This window comes from Osmerus mordax, chromosome 3, assembly GCF_038355195.1.
Source record: "Osmerus mordax isolate fOsmMor3 chromosome 3, fOsmMor3.pri, whole genome shotgun sequence".
Lineage (NCBI taxonomy): Eukaryota > Metazoa > Chordata > Actinopteri > Osmeriformes > Osmeridae > Osmerus > Osmerus mordax.
This window is the reverse complement of record NC_090052.1, coordinates 9,106,128-9,121,178: the sequence shown is the minus strand read 5'-3', so window position 1 is coordinate 9,121,178 and position 15,051 is coordinate 9,106,128.

Here is a 15,051-nt window from a genome sequence, read left to right as displayed (position 1 = left end):
TGACCGTGTGTGCGACTTAGAAATACGTTTGTGCACATTTATTGCGGAACATGACTTGTCATTCACAATTTCTTAGCCACTGGTCACCCTGTGTAGAAAAATAGCAGAAGACAAAAAAGCGTTTCTCTCCACCCCCCCCCCAAACTTTTTCTTTGTGTGTGTGTGGGGGCCACAAAAAAAGTTTTACCCCTGGTTATAATGAGCATGTTATGTGTGCAGCATAAATTGCCATGGCAGTGTACCCTGGAATAAAGTGAACCACCACTATGACATAGAAATTAAAGAAATTAAAAAACCACCACTGTTACCCCTTTTCCACCAACGCATTTTGAGTGCCGGTTCGGAGCCGGTGCTTAATCGCGAACCAGTTCTTTCTCTTTCGACAGACTGAGAACCGGAAAAGTGGTTCGTACGTGGTTCGTACGTGGTTTGCAATTTACAGAGAAAATGTACTTTTCTCTGTTTATACTGTCCCAGAGTAGGACAACTTAGTCTTTGTTTCTTTTTGTTGTTGTTGTTGTTGTTGTTGCTCTGTTATATCGGTTTGGACTACTGTAATGCAAAATGAATATGTACGCTTTACTTCTCTCCTCTGTGAAATACGTTTATATCCACATCCCTATATCTTAACTCTAAATTCCAATAAAACATTCATCACCCCAAACATTATACTAATAGTAACCCAGATTAAGGGAGTTTTTTTTTGCAAAAGTTCCAAGGTTTAAATTAGGCTGATTTCCCCTGTGCCCCATAACTCCAAAATGCCTGAAAATTTGAATACATGCCTTATCTCTCATGGGGAACAAAAAAGCCTCAAGGACCCATAAGGTCCACCATGATGAATATGCTGTACTGTCCAAATTTGGTACAACCTTCAAAACCATTCTCCCCATGAACCATAGACCCAATCGACTTGAATTATCCAAGCCTGATAACGACCATTCATTTGAATCAGGTGTGTTGGAGCAGGGAAACATCTAAAACATGCAGGGCAGGGGGTCCCGAGGAACAGGATTGAGAACCACTGGCATAGAGGATAGAGAGACTGACTTGTTACCTTATGCTCACAAGTTCAAATCCCCATTCAGCCTATTGTTGTTGGCCAAACATGAAGTAGTTTTGCTCTCTTGTTGTCCCAACTCTTGATCTTCTACAATGTACATTTTTATCGCATCTCTGCTTGCAGCTATATTTTTCTATTGTGATTCCGTTATAAAACTTTAATAACTTTTTTCACCTACATAATTTCACACTGTTTACATACTTTCACACTGTTTATGCTAAAAACACTTTTTTCACCTTCATACTGCTGACATACTTCTGTCTGCTATGATATTGATAACTGTTATGCAATATACTCCACTATATTTGCTAATTTTTTTAACTTCAAACTTGTTTATGTTTCTTTCAATTTGTAATACTTTAACGCTTAAAAATGCATGAAAGTCAATAAGATACTGTTTTCATCACGCTTGTTTTCTCCTTTTTCAACAGTAAGAAAATATTGCAATGCATAACAATGACAAATATAATTTTAACACTCTCACCATTTTGTTTTTAAAGCAACACTTTTTTTCACCTTAATTTCACACTGTTTACATATTCTCACACTGTTTAAGCTAAAAACACATTTCCAACGTTATTGCCGACATACTTTAGTTAATGTCATTAATAACTTTCAACACTTTCTCACCTGCATACTTTCACAACATACTCTCACATACTATTCAAGCCATCAAAACAAAATCGTTTCAGCTGCTTTCAGCAAACACACACATTTTCTTCAGGAAATGTACCTTTTCTAGTTGTCTTTGATTGAAATAAGGACATTTGTTCATAATTTACATTTAAAATATATAATGTTATACTGTTTTATGGAACCATTTGATTTACGCTGGAAATATGTTGGATGACACAATAGCAATGAGCGCAACTGAGGTGGAGTCCATAACAACATTTTGTTAAATGTAATATTTGTAGATAGAATATTTGAATCTAACCATATAACCTAACCCATATAACCTAACTGTGTGTTGTCATGCATCATGTATTGAAACAGATTAAATACAGAGGTTTAATACAGATTTGCGTTCTGTGTACTTGACTTTAAGAGGGTAGGACTTGGGAGTTGAGCTGCAGGACTTTTGAGTTCAACTGTTGGACTCTAGAATAGACACTAATTAGTCTTCTATAATGAAAAGATAGATCATGTTCATGTGTTGGTTGTTGATTACAAATAAAAATCCAAGCACCTGAAATAACTTTACTTGACTAACAATGACCTAAGAGATGGGGAAGGAGGTTATCACCAGCCTACTGTCTTCCAATTATATCAGGGACATGGTATAATACTAGTTTGTCACCACAAGGGCACAATCAAATAGATCACTGACACCTGCCATCCTTTTCTTCCTGTCTCAGTATGGTAAAAAGAGTAAGAAATGTACTTTTTAATCAACATTTCATTATGGTTTATTATTTTAGAATACATAGTGGATGCTTCATAGACAATAGCCATTTGAAATAATGACATCAATAATATTCTAACTCACAAAACACTGTAAACCAACTAATACTCTTTATATATTGTTAATGATTAACAAGTAATCAATAAAACACAGCTCTCTATACAATACTGACTTAGCCAAATAAGACTGGCACCATCGTCATCATTATGAAGGCTTAATGACAAATTAGCAGAAGCCTCAGACTAGAGCTCTCCACAACATTTCAACCTGCCCACAATATTCAAAAATATTAGAGGCATTCAAGACTATGGAAATACCTTGTACTGTACATCAACTATGGGTTCTGTTGTTTTAAAAAAGGATACCGAAAAAACATACTAAGATGCCCTGCCCACATGGGCGTGGCTTTACGTAGACATTGCGCCAAAAATACATACTATTGCTACTATTTGGGGAGGAATGATATCTTGAAAAGTACATGTTGTACTATATGTTATATAGTACCACTGTTGTACATCTTGATAGCCTGTTAGTGAAGATATTGTTAATGAGTATTTTTCAATAGATTCTAGTTTTATAGTATGAAACCTGCAATACTTGAGTAAAAAGTTGGGAAATTACACAACATGCGGGCACATTAATAACCTTTTCATTATTATCCCATTGTCCTTCACAAAATCACATTGGTTAGGGTTAAAACATTTCAGGCAAAGCTGAAAAGTGTGTTTCGTAAAAACACACTTTTTTAAGGATGGTTAATTATTAGATGTGTACATCCTATTTCTGCACGTAAAGGAATTGATAAGCTTAATTTCAAATACAATTTGCTTTCTATTAATGAAATACCCATGGAGGGAACTGATTCGAAAAATTGGTATTTGAAAAGCTTGAATCACAATAAGAGCAATTGATATTACTATTATGTGCTTTCAAATGGGGTTTCCAAATAAATGGCTAAGACACTATGGATGAACTGCCATGCGAGGAACAAGTATGAGAAGAAAGAAAAGTGTTCCGTGAGAAAATCTGTGTGCTTCATGAACCTCCTTATTGTGCTCTCCCTCCCCAGTTGGGCTGACCATATTTAAGTTGGGTTGGGACAGGGTTGTGTTTAGTTGGCTTCTAGTTGTGTTCTGCCAAAACATCATTGAAGATGTTGAGGAAAAGGTGAACGTGGTACTCCTTAAAGACCAGAGATGGACGGAACCAAATCGAGCAGTCGCCACAACCCCCCAGGAGAACCCCTGTGTCAAAAAAGAGAAACATACATCAGCAAGTCCCTGAATTTGTTTATCTGTGAGAGGAGAGAGAACAACATTACTGCATCCCTTCTATGGTGTACCTCAGGGGTACCTCCTTGGACCAGTTTCTTATTCTCCATCATCCATCATCATCCTCCCTATGGTATTCAATAACCTACTTCTTATGAGTTTCTTACTAGTTTATTCTTCTTACTAGTTTATGTACCCTTAGTATAGTTAGTCCACATATTTAAATTTTAGGTATATGTTTATTGTATGCACCTTCCTGCCAAAGCAAATTCCTTGTCTGTGCAAACTTTCATGGCGAATAAATCCCATTCTGATGAGGATTCCATGTGGATTTAAACATACTTTTACAGTATACATACAGCTTCTAAATCAAAAACAAATGGTTGATAATGAAGTTTTACCTTTGTCCCTGGACTTAAGGAGGATACTGTTACGTGTTGCATCATTGCAAATGTCAATGGCACAGAATGTCCCCTGTCCTCGAGCGCGGCTCAACAGGTTAGGGTACTGTGCCTGGGAGGGAAAAGAGAAGGCAGTAGATGCACACAGAGATCCAGAGAGTGTGTGCAGATCCATAACTTGTTTTACAAACTAACCTGTAGTGCATAAAGCCCCTGCAGCAAGGCTTTCCCAGAGCGCGTGACCTCTTCCAGACGATTCTCTCTACGGATTACATTCAGGACCTCTGCCAGGAACAAGTTCTTAGAGGGGTCTCCCATCCACGTATTAAAGATGCGGTAAGCCTGGGAGAGAACATATGCAAAAACAATGTAAATAAACGTAAACTGCAAATGTTTACTCCTCGACAGGTCTGCAAACGCCTTTGTAAACCAATATTTGTTAAAACGTTTGTTAACCGAGACTGTAGGTCTCAACAGGTTTTAACAAATCGAGGCGACAAAGCGTTTGCTGACCTGTCGAGGAGTAAACATTTGGTTTCTTATATACTACAACAATACGTGGGAAGATCCCAAATCAAACACGTCGAATCTGGAGCAGACGCAATGTTGTCAGAGCAATCAGCTGCACTTGCACTGGTGACGTCACTACATCTCCAACGCAACATATCAACAACATCAATTCGTCTTCTGTCTGCCTCAGATACTTCTTTAAAACGGGAAGCAATTGCGGGGCGTTTGCGGACCTGTGCAAAAACCGTATTTAGTTGTTTTAGGCATGCTGCTTCAGATTTCACACACCTGTATTCAGGGCTGGACTGGCCATCTGGCATACCGGGCATTTGCCCTGTGGGCCGATGCACTTTTGGGCCGAATCGCTAATATAATTTATAGGCCTTTTTTTTTCGTCCTTTTTTTGGGGGGTCGGGCCGGCCCATAAAGAACTGACGGCGGCCCATTGGTTCATTTTCTTTATGGGCACTGGCATGACCCAATCAAAGCCTCCCGTAGGCCCTGAGACACGCATACGCTAATGCGTATTCTGGTTTAACATCGGTAACGTTTAGCATCGCTAAAATGGATAAACGACCACCAAGGCGCAAGGGAGGCGCAGAAAAGTGAAGGGAGAAAAATATAAAAAATCTACAGGCGAATGCCACAAAATGTGCAAAAAATTCGAACATGTTGGGGGGGGGGGGGCTTTAGCTGCTTCAACATCAGCATACCTGTAGATGAAGGAGGGAGGTATCTGGCTCAGAGAGGAAGAGACATACTGACAGGGTCAGGGAAGAAGCCGAGGAGGAGGAGAGTGACCATGACGGCCATGGGAGCGAGTGAGGAAAAGATGGAAGAAAAAGTAGTTGACGACGTGGTAAGGAGTAGGAAAATTAACAGGGACTCTAAGGAAGGGAGGGAGGCTGTGGGTGTGTTATGTGCGCCTTACGTCGTAACTGCAAAATCCAATAACATGAATAATACTGAATGAAGTAGCCAACTGAAGGGGAAGATTATGGGCATACCACGCTCACACAACTGATTTGTTATAGGCTAGTAGTAATACAAAATAAAATAAATGATCTATCTAGCTAAATTGGAGGACACAGTATTATTAGGTTACCCTATTAAAACCACTGCAGCCACCAAGCAGAGGTAAAATGGTATCACAAGGTATCTATATGGTAATAATACAGTGTTGTTCAGAGGGCCATGCAGCTTTCCACTGTTACTTGCACTTGAGTATGGACATTGTGTACTATATGGCCTCCAAATCGTCAATAAAAAGTGAGTGAGTACACGGCTTCTCTTGTATTGATGCTCTTTTCCAGGTCATATACTACTCTCAGCTTTATTGTAGCTTTTGGGAAGGGTTGTGGTTATTGTATTTAGCAGACACTTTTGTCCAAAGCGACAAAATATGAATCTTATGATAGTTAAAATTAACAGTAAACAGTTTTTAAAAGTTGCTAAGCCAATATTAAGCAAAATAGTAATAATAACAATAAAGGCAATACAATATCAAATATCAATAATAATAAAAAATACCGTAAAATACCATAAATATACATTTACATTTTACATTTAGCAGACGCTCTTATCCAGAGCGACTTACAGTAAGTACAGGGACATTCTCCCCGAGGCAAGTAGGGTGAAGTGCCTTGCCCAAGGACACAACGTCATTTGGCACAGCCGGGAATCGAACTGGCAACCTTCAGATTACTAGCCCGCTTCCCTAACCGCTCAGCCACCTGACTCCCCTGATATACAAATCATAACTCTAAGAATTAATTAATTATTTAAGTGTAAGATCAACAAATAAGTCTTGAGACCCCTCTTAAAGGATCCAAAACTATCACATGAACGCATATTTTAAGAGGACTGTCTGCAGGGAATGTGTCTGACCAATCACGGTGGGTGTGGGCCGCCTGGGTCAAAAATGCCAGGGCCGATTTTTTGGCCCAGTCCAGCCCTGCCTGTATTTGAGACAGTTGTACTACCAACGCACACCTAATTGATAGCCAATGAGAAAGGGAGTTGCTGCACTCATAGACAAACAAAGAATAGTCAAGGAGGTCAGCGGTAGTAAATGAAACCTGCGTTTTTAGCAGCATGATTCATTTGTCACAATGCCAGCAACGAAGTTGTCTATGGCTGCAAAAATTAACGTTAGTTAATAAACGCTGCAGCGTTTATTTGAAGAAATATGGTAATGTAAGCATGCATGTTGTCTTTTGTAGGCTAAACCGTTGTAACTTTGTGTAGTCTATTAGTTTACACAGAAACAGTTGTAGCTAATAAACTTCTAACTACACCTACTGAAATAAACCATCCACTTTAAGTAATGTATTTTTCTTAGTTAGCTAGCAAGTATTTCATCAGTAAAATAGTCTAGGATTATTTGTATCGCACGGACATAATATTATTCCTGTGCCGGTTTTCGGCTGGCTATATCCATATCTTTTAGGCTTGCGAGAGCTAGCTTAGTGCAACTCAGTCAACTCAACATGGCAGTGTTGAAAGCGAAGCGAACAAAATTGGCAGCCAATTATTTTTTCAAAATGTCTAAATGCTTATCCACACAACAAAAATGTCAACACTGCACTCCATTGGATTATAAAAAGGACACCTACAAAATATGCACAGTGCCCGGTTCTTGAGAAGGTATTCCAAAACTAAACCCATTCTAATATGTTCATGCACAGATACACAGAGATTCCTGTCAATATTAGGGAGATATATTGCATATATGATTTTGCATTATATATGCTGCTCTTAAATTTATAACGAAGAAAATCCACCCTGAAAAGTAATACAAAAATACTGTACTCCATGTGCTACTACAACAACAAAAAATCATAGATGCCACCTACGTCACTACCAAATAGAACACCACCATATTCACGACCGATATCGCCCAGTATGGCCGCCCACACTGCCCATTTGAATGAGAGAGACAGAGATATCTGGAGAAAATTAAAATTTTAGGCTCTGATCCTTATTTGTTACCCCCAGTTTTCATATATACTAGAGCCCGACCGATAAAGGATTTTTAAGGCCGATACCGATACAAATATTTGGTGATTTAAAAATCCGATATTCCAATATAAAAAAATAGTTAAAAAATACAGAAATGCGTAACAAAACAAACTATTTTCCCTAACATTAGTTATTTGTAGTTTACATTTAGTTATTTTAGCAGACGTTCTTATCGAGAGCGACTTACAGGGACATTCCCATAGGCAAGTAGGGTGAAGTGCGGGTTTAGTGAAAACTTTGTGATAACGGGATTCAATGTGCTTTAATTCTCTGATGAATACCTAGGTTAACGTTACCGTTTCCCGCCCAAGTAGGCCTACACCATCTCTTGGTCAGTTTTTGGCATGGTGCAGTTTGTACAACTCCTATACTTGTAACTGGGAATACATGAGATTGCATTACATTTCACAGTTCCACATGCAGAATTCACCTACCATTAAATTAACATCTCACTGTATAATGCATCCATGCTCCGTTCAACAGGATCAGAATGTGCAAATAATTTTTTATATTCATTATTCTCATGATGTCAGTGTAACTGACAATTCCACACAAGCCTGTAAATAAAAGTACATGGGGAGAGAACTACCAGTAGCTACCATACATAATTCTCTGCATCCATTTCTGCGGCAGCAGTCAATGTCTCTTCGTCATCTTAATAATCATCATTCTTTGATGAAAAGGATTCTGTTGGGGGAAACTGCTACTACAAGTTGAAATAGGCACCAATTATATTTTCTTTGTATCATGTCGAATATGATTAAAAACCAAGGTGACGTCATGGCTACAATCAGGATAAGAGCGTCTGCTAAATGACAAAATGTACAATCACAAGCAGGGTTGCCAGGTCTGTGTGACAAAACCTGCCCAAAAACCATCCCAATATCAGAACTCAAAATATGCCCCTGCCAAACCATATACACTGCTTTTAAAGTCCAACAGCATTGCTGTCATTGCCAAATGTATTGTAATATCTACAAAGTAACACCAGATGTTTGCCAGCATTAAAAACAGTTTTCAAGAGGTTTTCTCAGGAGACTGTGAGCATTAGGCACGTGTGCACACGCACAGTGCGTGTGTGTATGTGGGGTGTCCCATGTCCATGTGTGTACGTGCTGATCTGGAGTCAGTTTGGTAGGATTTGGGTATAAATAAATAATTTTATTTAAAATATGGATTTTTATTTAAAGATTCATGTAATATGCATGCAAAATAGGTCTAGGCTAACCAGCGGACACAAATTCAACCCGCGGCAACACTTCAAAAGTAGCCCAATTCCGCGGGAAAACCGCGGACCTGGCAACACTGATCACAAGTGTATAGCCTAAGCAAAATATGTCTTACCTGTTCGTAGTATGTTTTTATATTTAATATTACATTGAACATGCTATTTTATTAAGTCCACCACTTTTTCTCCTGTAATATTAACGGACAGTGGGGTTAAATGACCCGAAGATAACACAAGGCTTAATGTGTGCTCCCATCCGGACACAACAATGCCCAAGTTGTCCCCTACTACTTGGACAACCGTGAACTTAACTACACCTTGAAAGCTAGGGCTGTCAACAGTGATGCCATCACTTTCAAGAGACTTAAGCTCTTCAACCACAGGTTGCAGCACAGCATCAAGCCCATAGGTCTTTGCATCATCCGTTTTGTACACTACTAAAAGGAAGTGTGACCGTAAACTGGATAGCAAGTCTGGTGGCAAGCTCTTTATGATAAAATACACAAACCCTAGCTTATGTATCGAAGTCTTCGATCGAAGAGGATTTACAGTTTCACAGTCATCAGTGTAGATGAGGAGTGGAATGGAAACTTCTTTCAAGAATAGTGGATGTGTTTTACAAAAGTCCCCATCAAAGACATCCTGAAGCACATCACCCTTTCTCTGCTGCCATGCTAGCATTGCCTGTAAAATACCAGGAATTTTCAGAACCTGGACCAGAAGGCGCTTCAGTGGAATCTGCTGATATGTATCAGGGATAGCAACCTGTTTGACCATGCCGGTGGCAGAGTCCCTTTGCTGTACATAGGAAACCCTGGGCAAAACCTCTTCAACTGGCTGAATGAAGTTTCCTGATTGAGCAAAATACTGCATCTGTTTTTATCTGTCTCCAGGCCTCTGAAGGGTTCAGCAAAATGTTTAAACTCCTCTCTGAGTTCCTTTACCTCTGCTCTATGACCATGACCAAATTGACTAAATAGAGACATGGTCTTCGATTGTAGTCTAACCACAATGTCACCAATTAAACTAGAGGTCTGCTGAACCACAAAGATTATGGTGGAAAATGTTTGGGAAGACTTGGACCTCAGATTTGCTAAAAGAAAGAGCTACCCGATTGGTAATGCCTCCTTGTGCCAATTCCTCCCATTCATCTACAGCTTCCTGTGCTGGTTCCTCTTCAGCATTCAGGAACTCACAGGCCGGGGAGGACCTTCACAAAGAACAGGTTCAACTTGGTTTACATGCTGCAGTAGGTGTTTTCTGTAGACCTAATGAATGTGAATGTTCTGCCGCAGCCATTTTCGCTGCATTGGAAATATGTTGAGGAACTATTTACATTGTGTAATGCACGTAAATGTGTAAAGAGACACTTTGCATCACCAGGAATTTGCCTTTTGCATCGAAAGCAAACATATGCCATTTGTCCTACAATAACTAAAACAAAATAAAAGTAATTTCTTTACAACTGGTCTAATCTATTCTAACTACTTACAAGTTCCCTGTAATGTTTTAGGAACTTAAGCCTGAGGCCGATTTTTGGGATTAGGTTGTGAATGGTTCCATCATCAAGCAGTTTAAAACTATCCTCATCTATAGCATTATAGGCGAGTCAGGTGGCTGAGCGGTTAGGGAAGGCTAGTAATCAGAAGGTTGCCGGTTCAATTCCTGGCCGTGCGATGACGTTGTGTCCTTGGGCAAGGCACTTCACCCTACTTGTCTCGGGGAGAATGTCCCTGTACTTACTATAAGTCTCTCTGGATAAGAGCGTCTGCTAAATGACTAAATGTAAATGTAATGTAAATTATCTTTAAGACAGACACAAAACAAAAAATGCTATTTTACAAAATCACAACAAAAAGACACATAGACACCCATACACAGGCATGTTCCTTGCATAAAAATATATACACCCTATAAGGCTTTCAAACCTGATTTACTGACCTAGGAAACTATCAAGAAGGTCTGGAAGCTGCCATTCCTCAAGTGTATCCCTAACAAAGCTGTCCATAGCCTAGTGGATTAACCTGAAACATTAAAACGAGGAGAGCATCATATAGACCGATTATTTGTTTGTAAACATTAGGGATGCGCGCGCAATGTGGCTGCAGAAAACCGTGAAAGGATAGTCTTTATATTGGCTAGAGAAGTACACGGATTATACAAATAGTTCAATTTAAAAAGACCAAAAAGGTCAAGGAGGACAGCCTTTAAGAGAGAAAGCGATTCCCCATTGATCTGTCACATCAGAATGTTGATTTGGGTTACGAAAGTCTTGAAATTTGAGTGAGAATGTCGCCAGGTAGACCCCATAGTCTCTTAGGCGGCAGCCATGTCTTCACGTCATGTCACGACGTTCATAATTTTACAGTTTTACAGTCAATTCTACACCTAAAAAGTCAAGCAGGGCAGCTTTCAAGAGATATGGGAATTCTGCTTTTAGCCAGCTGGTCCGATTATTTTTGTGATTTGTGTAAAACTGGCAATCTGAGTGAGACTGCATCCCCGTTACACTCAACTAGGGTCGCTCACTGTGCACAATGTTGTATTTCACTCCATTCTACACTATAAACGTCAGGGAGGACTGCCTTTTGTAGATACAAGCCTGCTGAAGATAGCCAGCATCTCGGATTTCTTTAACCAAGCCTGTTTCATTCATCATTTGCCTGAGAAAGCGACCTCCGTTAGCAAGGCTAGTTTTGCCCGAGCCACGCTAGTTTTGCCCGTTCACTTGGTCAGGCCATTTAAAGGTATCGGGGTCAAGTGACATTTGTGCATGGACAAATGAAACGTAAATGTAATTGTCCAAAGGACAAGTGCCTCAAAAAGTTAAATGTCAAGCCCTGAAATCCAGTGGCCAGAGATATATGATGACCTGATCGACACTCCAAGTGTATTATACCCGGGAGAAGTTTGTCTTTTGCATCCGACATGCGCAGTTGAGCATGCTTGACAGTCGTGTGACATAGGGTGATAATTGGTCTAAAGGCTGAACAATAAAAATAGCACTGTAATATTATTATAACAAATACATATCCTACTGCATTGGTAATCTCAGAGGCCTTTACTGTGAAAAAAATATGATAATTTGCAAGGTAACTTCTGGTTTAATCCTACATTTTTACCCCCTTTCCACCAAAGTGAACCGGGAGCTAGTTCGGAGCTGGTGCTAGAGCCAGTTCAGAGCTGGTTCAAGAACGGAGCCTTCTAAGAACCAGTTTGCTTTTCCATGGGCTAGAGAGCCACCACAGAGCCACATCATTACGTCACTGTATACGTCTCATCTTGCCCAGCATCGCTAGCGCGGCAGCGCCAAACACAAAGCAGAGCCCGTCTAAAGGCTGTTTATCCGAAGAACGCAAGGTTGAGATGCGTGTTTTACTGGCTATTGCGCAATACCCTGGACTCGCAGCAGTATGAAAACACTGCCATTATCAGCGCAACATTTTATAAACTTTTGCTGTATAGTGTACATTTGTGTTAAATATAGGCTCAATAGCTCATAACATTTGTGTTTGTCATTTCACTCATTTGATAGGATTATGATCAAATGCAGCAACAAGTGTCTGCACTGCAATGCTAGCTAGGTTATCGAAAAGTCGGAGCAAATTTTACAAATGAGCAGTTTCATCAATAAAATAAGCACATTTTCAGCAACTACACTGCCCACTTCTCGTTATATTTGAATTAGTGGTGGGCCGTTATCGGCGTTAACGTGCTGCGTTAACGTGAGACTCTTATCGGGCGCTAAAGAAAATATCGCCGTTAATCTATTCTCAAAGTTGGGTTGGGAGCTGGGTCTATACTACGCAAGCTATGATGACTTTCACCTTGATATTTTAGCGCGGATGTATACCTAGCCAAATTGCACTGTAGGGGGCGAGAACGAGTCTTTGAACCTGTGTGTATGCCTTGTGTATGAAATTATCACATCAAACGTGACGTGCTAACATGGATGCAGCTATGAAGCCGCCTGGTTTGCTTCAGGGAAAATTTATTTTTAAGAAGCTTCCCAATGGAAACCTCGACAAGACTAAGGTTGTTTGCACCTTGTGCTATGCAGAATTAGTTTACTGTAGGAGTTCTTCCAGTCTTAAATACCACCTAAACGCAAAGCATCCCTTAGCTAATGCGGAAGATGCCGGGCCAAGCACTGACGTAGCGCAGGGGAAGAGTCGTCCTCAAACTACTATGTTTGAGTGGAACCGAGGCAAGCCCGTCAGCACAGCTCTATCAGCCAAGCTAACTAATCTAATAAACAGGTAATAAACACGAGTACATCTTATTGAACATAATTTATTTTCATCACCAATTATCATAGTAGAACAGCTTTCTCAAGCAGTTTGTGATGCTTTTTGGAAACAGGAGTTGAGCCCCTGGTCTAATGCGCCACCTAGAAACCCGTTCTCAAAGACTTACTTTTAGTCATTATTTGGGTAGCACACATATTCTGAATGCCTTCGACGGAATTCAAATGAGCCATTTTAATCTAGATTAATCTAGATCAATGCCACGATTACAGTGAGATTAATCTAGATTAAAAAAATAATCTATGCCCACCACAAATTTTTATTCATATGCTGATTTACAAGTACCGTTTAGCTGAAATATGAATTGTAAAAACTTAGAGCAATGGCGGTCAAAGGATTCTGTTCGTCTTGTTGGTCACGGTAATTCCGCCCCAAGCGGTTCTTAATTGGTTCCCACACTAACCCAGCTTCGAAGTGGTGCCCGCGAACCACTTTCCCTGGTTCGGAGCCGGTTCTCAGGCTGTCGAAAGAGAAAGAACTGGTTCGAGATTAAGCACCGGCTCCGACCAGCACCCACAACGCGTCGGTGGAAAAAGGGTATCTGTGGTCTGGTGCTTGGTGGTTCATTCACACTTTCATTTTCATTAATTCTGTCATCAGAAATATCATCTCCTTCCAGTTCAAGTACAATCTCATAATCCGTGTTGTCATACAAATGTTCAGCAATCTCTGCATAACTCAGAAGATTTAGTAGCAATCAACTGGTCTATGTGTTTCTTACATGTTTGTCCATCCACATTTACAAGTTAAGTTACAGGACCTAGTACTTGTTCAATTACACCAGATTTCCATTTCTTTCCATCCCCTCCCCGGAAATTATTTACCAGCACTGACTGATTTGGCTGTAAGACTCACACGGTTCTGGGTTTTTCTCAAACTTTCTTGTTTTTCTTGCATCTGCACAGAACTTGGGTGTAACTTGTGACAACCTAGTCCCAGTGGCGCGGGAAGGGGGGTGCTGAGGGTGCTGCAGCACCCCCTAGCTGCAGGAAGGAAAAAATGAATAAAGGTGTTAGTAATTTGTTTTATTAAATATATATATATATTAAAACGATATAATAAATAATTTTGCTTTGGGGAAGAAAATAGACGTGTGAAAAAATTGTTTGCTAGTTTTTAGCTATCACAGGCATGCATCTTGCTATATGGGGTTCATGGAAGTTGTTACTTGCTAACGGTTAAAGAAGAACGTGAAGGAACATGGGCCAATTAGAACTTTTTGTGTGTGAGCGAGCGCTAGTGAGCGAGAGACCGAGAGTGTTCATGTCCGAGTTTTTATTTTCCATATGCAAATACTGTAGCCTAGATTATAGACAGTACCTTACCACCCCCACTCAATACCTTCCTGCGCGCCTGCATAGTCCTGACATTTCTCCTAAGAAACAGCTCAGAAGGAGTTTTTCCTGTGGCTGATGATTGCGTGTTCCTATAACTAAACAAGAAACTATCAATGCAATGGTTCAAAGTACGTCCATAACCCTTCTGCTTGCAGACATCCCAAGTCTCCCGGAAGTTCCGGGAGTCTCCCGCATTTCAATAGCGGCTCCCGGACACCCGCAAATGCTATACAATCTCCCGGAATTCGGCATCATTGACCAGCAAGAACTGATGTTTTCCCTTTCCTGCAAAATCAATATGTATACACTCCCATGACTGCTCTGGCCATTTCCAAGGGGGTGCATTGGTGCTTTGTTAGGTGCATGTCTATTTTGTTGACAGGTCAGACAACTTTTTACCATGTCTTCAATTTCTGCATCTATGCTGGGCCACCAAAAATGGCTCCTGGCTAATGCCTTTGTCCTAACAATGCCCAAGTGTTCTTCATGTAGTTCTTTTAACATCTGG